The following is an 11,362-nucleotide window of genomic DNA, read 5'->3' as shown; positions in this document are numbered from 1 at the left end:
CTCTGTAAAATGAGCATAAGACTTGCCCTTCTTATCTCATAAAATTATCCAGAAGGAAGAGATAAATAAACTGTAGAGCACTAAGGAAAATAGCTAACATTTATTTGACACTTACTGCATTCCAGGCACTCTACAATTAGTATCTTATTTGATCCTCACAACTACCCTGAGAGGTAGGTGCTATTATTATCCTCATCTCACAGATGAGGAAACTGAGGCTGAAGGGAGGTTAAGTGACTTGCCCAGGGTCACATAGCCAATAAATATCTGAGATTGGATTTTAAATTCAGGTTTATTCTGACTCAAGGTCCAACGCTCTAACCACTGCACTACCTAGCTGCTTCTACTACCACAAGGGACTACTGTAACCTATTAGGCTGTGTGGAAATACGTTTTACACAGCAATTTGTGCAGGTTTTATCTCCAGGGGATCAGTAGCTATTAAGAATATTTTCTGGCTTAATCCAGTTTGGTTTCAACAGCTTGGACATTGAAATTTGAAGTCTAAATCCCCATTTTTTGCAAAGAAGAAAATTAAGAAACAGAGAGGTTAAGGCACTTCACAAGAACACACAGCTAGCTAAGTACTTTTAGTTCCAAGTGGCAGAGCGAGCCTTTGACCTTAATTTCCTGCTCTTAGTTAGCCTTAGCCGTGGGCTTCATTATTATTTCCCTGAGTGCATGAAGTATGGCACAATGGAAAGCCTACTGGAGTTGGACCGGAAAGACCTGAGGAAATTGCACCTCTGAAACTTGGGTGACATAGATGGCACAGTGGGCAGAGCTCTGGGCCTAGAGTCAGGATAAACTTAAGTTCAGACACTTACTGGCTATGTATGTTAAGTGATTGGCAAAGCTTCCTTATCGATAAAATGAGAACAATAATAATAGCAGCTAGCTGTCGTAAGGATTAAACGAGACCATAATTTCAAAGTTCTTAACGCATTACCTGGCTATTGTTCCTTCCTCCGCTCATTTTACAGTTGAGGACACTGAAGCAAACAAGGTTAAGGGACTTGCCCAGGGTCACACAGCTAGTAAGTATCTAAAGCCAGATCGGAACACAGGAAGATGAGTCTTCCTGATTCCAGGCCCAGCCCTCTATCCACCTGTGACTTCTCTGAGCCTATTTTGACTCTAAAACAGTATTTGTTACTACAAATACCATGAGTGTCTATTTCACAGAGTGCCAGGGTGTATAATGATTGTTTTCTTTGGAGATCAGGTGGATCAGAATTTGTGTTTTCACTGGTGTGTAGCATGAGGAAACACCCTTTCCCAATGAACAACCATTGTGAAACTCAGAGGGCTGCCTGGGGCAGTCGCAGGGCCAGTTTCTGTCTGAGGCAGAGTTGATCTTAGCTCTGGCTCTCCAGCCAAGGCACCACGCTGCCCTTCCCTGGAGTTCCTATGAGGCACAGAAGAGAAAATATGCTCAAAGGTATAAACGCATCTATAAATGAGAAGTATAAACATCTGGTGCTTTTATTTCCTTCTTATGTTCATTTTTAAATCCCATGAGTATGGAAAGAACAGAATCATTTTAAGCTGATAGAACCAATTCTGAAAGGCAACATGGCAAAATGGACAGTGAGTTGGCTTCGGAGTGAGGAAGACCTGGCTGTTTGACCTTGGTCAAGTCACTCAACTTCTCAGTGACCCAGATATCCATCTCTCTAAGGGCTATAAATAGTAGAACATTTTTCTGATTGCTGATCTGACAAAAGTAAAAGGAATTTTACCGCTAGAAGGAAAATCAATCCATTCTGTCTCCCGATTGTGAGGTGCATGAAACCACTATTGTATAAGTCGCTCTCTCTCTGTAATGTGTGCATATATATGTTTGTATATTTAATGTTTAAACCTAAGCACATACACTTGTGTATTTGCACCAACGCATGTCCTCCACTAAGCTATTGGAATGTTTCATCATAGCTTGGCAGGAACCCTGTATTCTCAAAGTTTATATCGGTGAATATGGTTTCTGATTGTTCATACCTCACCAGAAAACTCCGAACGTAACTTGGTAATGAACTCTCATGTCCAGCATCAGAGAACTGGACTAAGTTCAGAGAGACATCACCAGAGAGTTTGCCATCCAATCATGAAGTTTTGTGATCGCAGCAGCTTCCAGGAACTGGTTACTAAGACATGAAGAAGTTTCACTATGCCTTGATAGAGGGAGGGCCACCCTGAAGAAATCGGAGAGACCTGAAGCCCTAAAATAAACAACTACGGATATATTCCTTGTCCCTATATCCATTTTAGATGACCACCCTGCAAAATCACTGGACATCAACAATTCTGAGTAGTTTAAACCCTTATCAAATCAAGATAAATCATCTCTCATACACCATACAAATATAATTTTTGGTCTTTTCAATTGTAAATCTAATTTTATCACTACATGCTCTAAGGTACTTTTCAGTTCTGAAAGACAAAACCATTAGACACAGGGGTTCTTAACCTTTTTGTGAATGTCATGGATTTCTTTGGCAGTTTGGTGAAGTCTAGGTGCCCCGTTATCAGAATTAGGTTTTTAAATGCATAAAATATAGTATTACAAAAGAAACCAATTATATAGAATTACTGTTATAAAAATATTTTTTAAAAGCGCATTCATATACCCCAGATTGAGAGCCCCTGATTAAGAATGCATATTGACAATAGAAAAATAATTTTCCTTTAACACTTAAACTTTTGTCTTTAAATTGTTTTCAAATCAGTGTAACCACTGCTACCTTATAAGTTGTCTTTTAGGAAGCAAAAGACAGTGAAATTCAGAGGCCCTGAAAGCAGAAGAGTTTTCCCACCCTTCTAAGAATATTCTTACTAAGGTTCAAAAGTTTTCCTTGTGAGCAGGAAAGAATATCAGGAAAGATGATAAAACCAAGTGGTACAGTTGTTTCTTCAGACCTTTACACATAAAATCACCAGTAGCAGCATCCTTAAGAAGGACAGGTGGTCCATATATACAGGGGTGCATGAGTCTATACCTATCTCAATGATTTACATTTCATGCTTGCTGATGAGGTAAATAAACACCCACTGAACACAGACCCTGTCACCCAAGAAGCAGAAGTAAGGCTGCAATTCCTCAAGGTTGTGCATGTCAGTCACCTACCCTTATCAGTTCTCCGTCCAACAATTAGAATTAGAAAGCTGGGCTGGAAAAGTGATAAGGGGACGTGACTGGCTATGGAAGTTTTGTTGAATGAACCTTGGGGAGAGAGAGAGTGAAAATTGACATTTTAAACCAACAATTAACCCCTAGACACACCTGCCCCTGCCCCCACAAATCCCACCTCTGAAAACCTGTAATCGCCCATTTTCTCTTTTCTCTCTGGTCACCATCTAAGATGAGTTCCCACCTTTTCTGAGAAGAAGGGATCTTCTAAAGATGACAGATGCATCATGTAGTTTCATGCACCAATTAGAGTTCTGCAGAAACCCAACCATGCTCACACAGCACTAGAGATCTATGAAAGAGTTTTAAGGTCTTTTCATCAAAAAAAAAATTTTTGCTTTTTGCCCATATAAAAAGTCTCCTCCAGTCTTGGGCAGTGAACACGCCCAGTTTTCCTTTCCAATACCCTGGGCTATTTCTTACAGCCAGGGACCATTCATAAATTATCTAACTTTGAGTCTCCTCCTTTGAATGATCAGGATTGGTCCTGGAGAATTTCTTGCTCCAGGCAAGGGCCTGTCTGATGAAAAATCTGTCTCTGAATGGATATGTTAAATTTGGGGTCATATCTTAATGTGTTAGTCCAGGGGTGGAGTTTGAGCTCCAGAGATTAATGTTAAATACATGATCAGCTAATGCATCATGCCACCTTAACCCTTGCCTAGTTCAGTTTTTTATAGCTGTTCAAAGAATGATGCCAAAAAAAAAATGTTTTTAGCGTTTATTTCTTTGAAAACCAAAAGCAGGGATATTTCTATCCCCTGTGGGAACAATAATGAAATTAAGGGGGTCAGACTAGATTCAATTCAAATGAATTCAACAAACATTTATTAGGCATATTGGTATTTTTTTTTAACAGTCTTCAGGCTTTCAAATTCCAAATTCATTTTCAATTTCCAAGCAATTCTCTGTCTCTAGAAAGACTGTATACTTATGGTTTATGTACAATATGTGTGTGTGTATATACAATGCTCTCATAGTGAATTAAATGCCTATCATGCGCAAGGCATAGAATTCAATGATAATAAAATAATCTCTGCCCTCAGAGAGCTTACATTTTCCTGGAGGAGTGAAGGAAAGAATCTTATGGTTTCTACTGCCATTTTGGTATGGCCCCAGGGAAGGCAAGGAACAATCAATTTATTGACTTGTAGTCTGCTGGAACAGCTCCTTCCCAGAGTCCCAGTGGAGCAGCCAGTACTGATATAAAAAAAGTTGATGATTATCTAAGGCAGTGATATTTAATCAGGGGTCAATGAACTTTTTATATATTTTGATAACCATATTTCAGCATAATTGACTTCCTTTGTCATTCTATATATGTGTGTGTGTATGTGTGAGTGTATATATATGTTTACATATATACACTCACACACATATACATATAAATACATGTTCTGAATGTATGTATTTTAAAACATTATTAGGAGAAGGGGTCTATAGGCTTCACCAGACTGCCAGGGGCATTAACACATGGGTGTGTAACTTGTGGCCTTGAGGCCACATACAGCCCTCGAGGTCCTCAAGTGAAACCCTTTGACTGAATCCAAACTTCACAGAACAAATCCCCTTAATAAAAGGATTTGTTCTGTAAAACTTGAACTCAGTCAAAAGGCCTTACTCAAGGACCTAGAAGGCCATGTGTGACCTCAAGACACTTGGATTAATGATTCAAAAGAAATGGTGAAAAACACCTGATCTAAGGCAAACTCCCTGAACTCTGATGTTCATTCAGCATCAGGACATGAAAAAGACAAGATCTCATAAACTTACCAATTGCAGTTCCTTGGGGAGCTTACTAATTAAGCCGCCTTCCAACACACAAGGAATCTCTAATTAATTGTAATGATACATTTCTGGCCATAGTTAAATGTTCCACTGCCCTTCATGTGGTAAATGATAAATCCTGGGTGATTGTCCTTTCTCTACCACTAATCAGCTTCATGATTGAGAACAAGGCATTTCACTCTGGACCTCAGTTTCCTCATTTGTAAAGGGAGAGGACCAAGTATGGTCTCCTCCATCAGAAATGGAGATGTAAGAGATTCTAATCTCTGAAAACATTATAAATGTTTCAGTGCCTCATTGTAAATGTTTCAGTGCCTCATACTAGGCAGCAAAACTAATTCTGTGGAATTACACCAATATTAGTATGACTACGTAGAGGGGCACTAATGTGGATTTTAACACAGAAAATTCTTGTAGAAAGAGAGCCTAGCAGCGTGGATAAAGGACTGGCTTTGAAACAAGATGATCTGAGTTCAAATACCACCTCTGATACATTCTAGCTATGTGACCATGAGCAGAGCTCTTCACTTTTCAGTATCTTGACACAATTCTGTAAGAGTTTTTAATTGCAGATGAGTTACAGATCAACATTAGAGGAAGCAGCTCCTACACCAGACAGTTTCCCATACCCATAAAATCATAGCCATGGAACTAGGAGAGAAACATTATTGTATAGAAACCCCACAAAATTCAATGCTTTCAAAGACAGACCACTGCTTAGGAATGGAAATGAATTCAGAATTTGCAAACCTGAAAGTAATTACAAAAACACAGATCTGTTTCTCCTTAGAAATCTAAGGATTCATTTTTTTTTTGGTGTGGTTTATTGTGGGGAGTCAACAAAGGCAAATTCTAGTCCAGGCTCTGTGAGTTAATAGCTGTGTGACCTTTTCTAAATCAGTTGATCTCTTCGGCTCTAAGTTTCCTGATCTATAAAATGAGGAATTTCGATCAGATTAGGAGTTCCTAACCTGGTGACTGTGAATCTTTTAAAAATATATTTTGATAACTGTATTTCAGTATTACTCAGTTCCTTTATAATCCTATGTGTTTTATTTAGTTTTATTTTATGCATTTAAAAAACAGGATTCTGAGAAGAGGAACCATAAGCTTCACCAAATACCAAAGGGGTCCATGATGCATAAAAGCTCAAGTACCCACGTACTTCTAGACAATCTCTGGGATCTTTTCTAGCTCTTTTTTTGTGTAAATCAGAAACCACACATTTAAACAATATACTCTATGGCCTCCAGCGCTTCCCATCCTGCACCCTAGCTCCCACATTCAACATTCAAACATAGATATGCAATTTCAGTAAGGTGTTATACAAATATACGAGTACATCTTGTATTGGGAGGAAAGGGAGTGTGTGCAAGGAGAGACTAGAACTGTGATTGTGCCAGTACAAGCAACTTTCTGTATAAAACTGCTCCCCCACCCATGCATCATTTATAGCTCTCGAAAGTTCAGGGGGGCATTAAAAAGTGAAACAACTCACCCATGGTCAAAGAGCGAGTATATGTCCAAAGTAGTACTTGAACCTACGTTTTTCTGACTCCAGTTCCAACATTCTCTCCACTATGTTGAACCACCTCTTGAGTCATGTAACATATTAATTAAATGATATATTCATGCAGTCATGTAATGTGGTAGCATAAGTCATAGAGAAGAGGTGTGTATTAGTAGGAACTGTATTACTTCTAGCAGATGAAAACTTGAGATACAAATATTCCTCAGCTCATTAGCCCTTATTCCAGGAGAATAGGTAGGGTCAGGGAAATACTCAACAAACCAGATAATGTCATCATAAAATTGGTGGAAATTTTAAAATTACTCCCACCAAATATGAAATTGAAATATAATTCAAGCCAAAAGCAGTCTTGCTGTGTAACATGGAAAGTGAAACAGTCACCTGACTATTCATTCAGAGATTTTTTTCAGCCCATTACTGAAAAACAAATGCTTAATGTTAATTAAAATGAGGACCTATGTGATCATGGACAGAACACTGCAATTTTTAATGATCACTTTTGGACATTTAGGGGAGATAGTCCTTAAGAGTTCTACCTACTCAGTGAATTCACTTTCAAGGATAATTTTCTTCACTCCAAATATCCTGACCTAAAATTCAGATAGGGAATACAATAGGGAATTGTATCCTGCTTACCTGAAGCTGGACAATTTAGAGTTTTATGATTTCCTGTTTCCCAGAACCTCAGCTTATGCAACAGAAGAAAAAAAAAAGTACTTTCCTCAGCAGCAGTTGTCACATTTTGATGATTTACGTGGAAATGAATCATGTGTAAACATGTTTATCCTTCTCCTGAATTTCACAGGGGTAAAATTGCTCAAGAGGAAAAAATGAATGTTAGGTTTTATGAAATCAAACCTAGCTTGTCACATTTAGGTTCATTTGCACAGGGAGATGGGCATAAAAATTTTGTTTCATGTCTCCCTGACAATATCCATTATAGAATCATAGAATGTCAGAGTTGGAGACTGACTCAGTTTTAGATACCATGTATTCTGACTGCCTCATTTTGCAGATAAATCCTCAAGATTTCATTTTGTTCCAATGGACCAAGGGCAAACCTGAGTATAAAGAAACTTAGACTGCCCTTCATTATTCTCTCTCTCTCTCTCTCTCTCTCTCTCTCTCTCTCTCTCTCTCTCTCTCTCTCTCTCTCTCTCTCTCTCTCTCTCTTTCTCTCTCTCTCTCTCTTTTTCTCTGTCTCTATCTCTGTCTCAACATAATACCATCAATGACAAACACAACAAAGGCAGAATTTTTTTTTCTTTTTAAAGAAAACATACCAGTTCTGCTGTTCCACATTTCAGGGTTGTCAGCGTCGCTTCATATCTTGTTTCGCGGCACCACCTGTGAAATCATTCTTAACAATATTTTCCTAGTTGAGATACCTTTGCATGTTAAGATGAGGGGGAAACAACCTCATTCTGAACTGCGTAATGACTATAACCCCCCCATTCATATTTCATCTACCCTTTAAGTCCAACAACCTACTCAACAGTATCAGTTCTTGTGGCTCTCTCTTGCTTCTAACTCCTTTGTATTTATTGTCTGTGCCCTCACAATTAGCCCCTTCTTACTCACAGACCCTTTCTAAATGCCTATACCATATTACAAAGTGCTTTGTTATATAAGTTCAAGTCATAGGGCACAGAACTCTAAGGGCCTGCTAATACCAACCCTATCACTTTATAGAGGAGGCCCAGTGAACATCAATGACTGGTTAAGATGTTGAATGGTAAGTAGCACAGCTGAGATTTGAACTTCAACCCTTTGGCTTTAAATGCAGTAGTCTTTCCACCATCCCATGCTTACTTCTGTTCTAAAGGATCATAGATTTAGAGCTAGAAAGTACTTCAGAGGTCATTTAGTTCAGTCTCTTCATTTTACAGATGAGGAAGCTATACTCTGCAGGCTTGTTCTCTAATCATTCATTTACGGAGATTATGTCTCCCCCAACTAGATCATAAACCCCTTGTGGTCAGTGCTTGAATAGTAACTCTGTAACCCACCATGCCTGGCATAGTGCTGGGCATGCCTGTTGACTGGAAAATAATATCTAATCTGCAGATACTAAATCTGAACATGAAGGAAGATAAAATACTCAGGAATAAAAGTACCTTTTCAGAGTCTGATTTCTCAATATGGCCTGGCTCTGTTTAGATGCAGGGGTCATCTGTTTTCTTCTCTGTCTCCCATCTGGTTGGGCTCTTTTCACCCAGTTTAACAAGCTCAGGAATGTTTGCAGTTGAAAAGCTCAGTGTTTCATTTGGCTCCTCTTCATCTGCAACTTGCCCCAGGCTCCTCATGTCCATTAGCATCTGCATACAGTTCAGTGCCCAGAGCTCATCCAGCTGACTCAGGGGGGGAAAGCAAACTATTCCCAGAATGCCTAGTTAAAGGATGCTTCTGAAATTCTTTCCTTTTATTAAAGGTAATAAATATATTCCGGACTTAGGTGGAATCAACTGACCCCAGTGTGTAAAACAGTAAAATAAAGCTCTTCTCAGCTCACCTGCCACCATTCAGTTCTGTGTCCTGGTTCAGTATTGTACTATGTTAGTATAATAATGGCTTACTCTATTTCTCCCTTATTATCATTTTCCTATGATGTGTATTGACTTTGCATTGGCAAGAGGCACCAAGTTCAGAGTCTGCCTCCTTCTTAAGTACCAAATACTAGAACTGAACCACCTGGAAGCCAGAAGCAAAATGGCTGAGTGGTTTGGAACTCAAGCATTTTCAGTATTCCCTCAGTATGTCTTAGAATAAAGCGCAACTCTCCATCTATCAGTACAGCTGGAACTGGGTTTCTTTTTTGCCCACCTCTTTCTACATGTCCCAATCAAGTGCTGATTTTGAATTAGTTGAGGCCTGGTTTCAAATTCCAGCTCTCATACTGCATGTGACCCAAGTCAATTCATCTCTTTGAACTTCGGTTTTCTTGTCAGTTAAATGGGATTGATATTCTCACTGAAGGGATCATACAAGAATGACATTTGGTAAGTTTTGAAATTCTATAAAATTGTGTAATTTCATCATCATCGTCATCCTGAACAAACTCTGCTTCCATCTTCAGACCTTTGCCATCAGCTTACCTCCTTGATATTTTTCCTGGTTGAATATTTATGAGGCAAGTCTTTATAAAAGCCAAATGGCTCCAGAGTACCAAACAGAGTATTGGCAAAAGAGAGCAAGTCACAAACAAGCAAAACCAGCCCACTGGGCAGACTTCTCTACAGGCAAATGTTGACATTTCTACCCAGACAACATGTCTCACATCCATCTACAGTCTCTACTCACATCACAGCTACCCTCATTCTAGGGTCTAGTACCTGGTCTAGTGAACAAGGAATGGATATTTATGCAGTATTAAGCACAGTGCCTTGAACGTAGCAGATACTTAATAAATGCTTCTTTCTTGGTCTCCATGCTTCCCTCTTAAACCCATCCTCCATACAGCTCCCAAAGTAATTTTCCATGTCACTCCTAAGCTTAATAAATTCCCAAGATTAACTATATGTTTTGGATCAAATACAAACTCCTTTATTTGACTGTTAAGGAACTTCACAACCTCACCCCCATCTACTTTTCCAGCCTTAATATACATCACTACCTTTTCCTGTCCTATATGGTGTAGCTCCAGCCAAACCCAAAATGGCCTTTCTAATGTTTCTGACACTCTATCTCCCATATTAGCAACGTTGCACTGGCTGTTCCTCATGCCTAGAATACTCTCCCCTCCTCACCTGTATCTCTTTGAATTCTATGTCTCCTCCAAAACTTTGCTAAAGTACGCCTCTTTACATGAAACCTTTTTCTGATCCCACCAAACTCCAGCAATAAGTGGCCATCCCCCACTTCCCCTCAATTTATCTTATATTTGATTTGTACATACAAAGTAGATTTATAAACACACCATCTCCCCTGATAAAATGTAAGCTCCTTGAAGGTAAGAACTTTTTCATTTTTTTATTTATATCCCAAGCACCTATCATAGTTCCGGGGATATAGTAAACACAACAAACATTTATTAAATATGTACTATCAAGTACTGCGCTAGGTACTAAGGATACAAAAAAAAGGAAAAAGATAGTCCCCATTCTTTAAGGAGCTTGCAACCTAACAGGGGAGACAACATGCAAGCAAATATAGACAAACAAGTTATATAGAAGATAAACAGTTGGTGATTAACATAGGGAAGGCACTAAAATTGACAAGGGTTGATAAAAGCTTCCTATGGAAGGTGAAATTTTAGTTGTGAATCAGTCAGTAAGTCAGTAGTTAGGGTAGAGAAGGAAGAGAATTCTAGGCATGGAGGAAAGCCAGAGAAAATGCTTAAAGCCAAGAGATGGAGTGTCTTGTTTGTGAAGCAGTCAGGAGGTCAGTATAACTGGATCTAAGGGTACATGTCAAAGAGTAAGATGTAAGAAGACTGGAAATGTCTGGAAAGACTTGGAAGACAGGGAAGGCTAAATTATGAAGGACTTGGAATGACAGAGCATTTTTTATTTGATTCTGGAAGCAACAGGGAGCTGTGGGAGTTTATTGAATGGGGAGTTGATAAGACTGAACCTAAGTTTTAGGAAAGTCACTTTAGTGACTATAAAAATCTGTATGTGATCTCTTTCTTCTGAGATTACCTTGTGTTTATTCACCTATGTCCATGTTGTTGTTTTATTCATCAGTAAATTTTAAGTTCCTGGAGGGCAGACTGTTACATTTTTGTCTTTGGATCTATCGTAATAAGCACTTGATTGATGTTTGTTGAATATGGTTAAATCCATTATCTAGTTGTCATGGGAGCTCTCTTCTCAAGTGAAGACTGCAAGCTCAGTTCTCTTTACTTGCAATTAAGA

At 38.8% G+C, this 11,362-nt stretch overlaps 1 long non-coding RNA gene across 1 annotated transcript; it reads right to left on the bottom strand.

Moving 5' to 3' along the window:
- Positions 1-7,646: 7,646 nt before the first annotated feature.
- Positions 7,647-8,816, bottom strand: LOC140510323 (uncharacterized). The gene is made up of 2 exons (XR_011969192.1): positions 8,624-8,816; positions 7,647-7,853 (listed from the first exon to the last, which is right to left on the bottom strand). It is a non-coding gene; the product is annotated as an uncharacterized lncRNA (long non-coding RNA).
- Between the last annotated feature and the right edge of the window lie 2,546 nt (positions 8,817-11,362).

This window comes from Notamacropus eugenii, chromosome 1 (assembly GCF_028372415.1).
Source record: "Notamacropus eugenii isolate mMacEug1 chromosome 1, mMacEug1.pri_v2, whole genome shotgun sequence".
Lineage (NCBI taxonomy): Eukaryota > Metazoa > Chordata > Mammalia > Diprotodontia > Macropodidae > Notamacropus > Notamacropus eugenii.
This window is presented reverse-complemented; position numbering and strand designations above follow the sequence as displayed.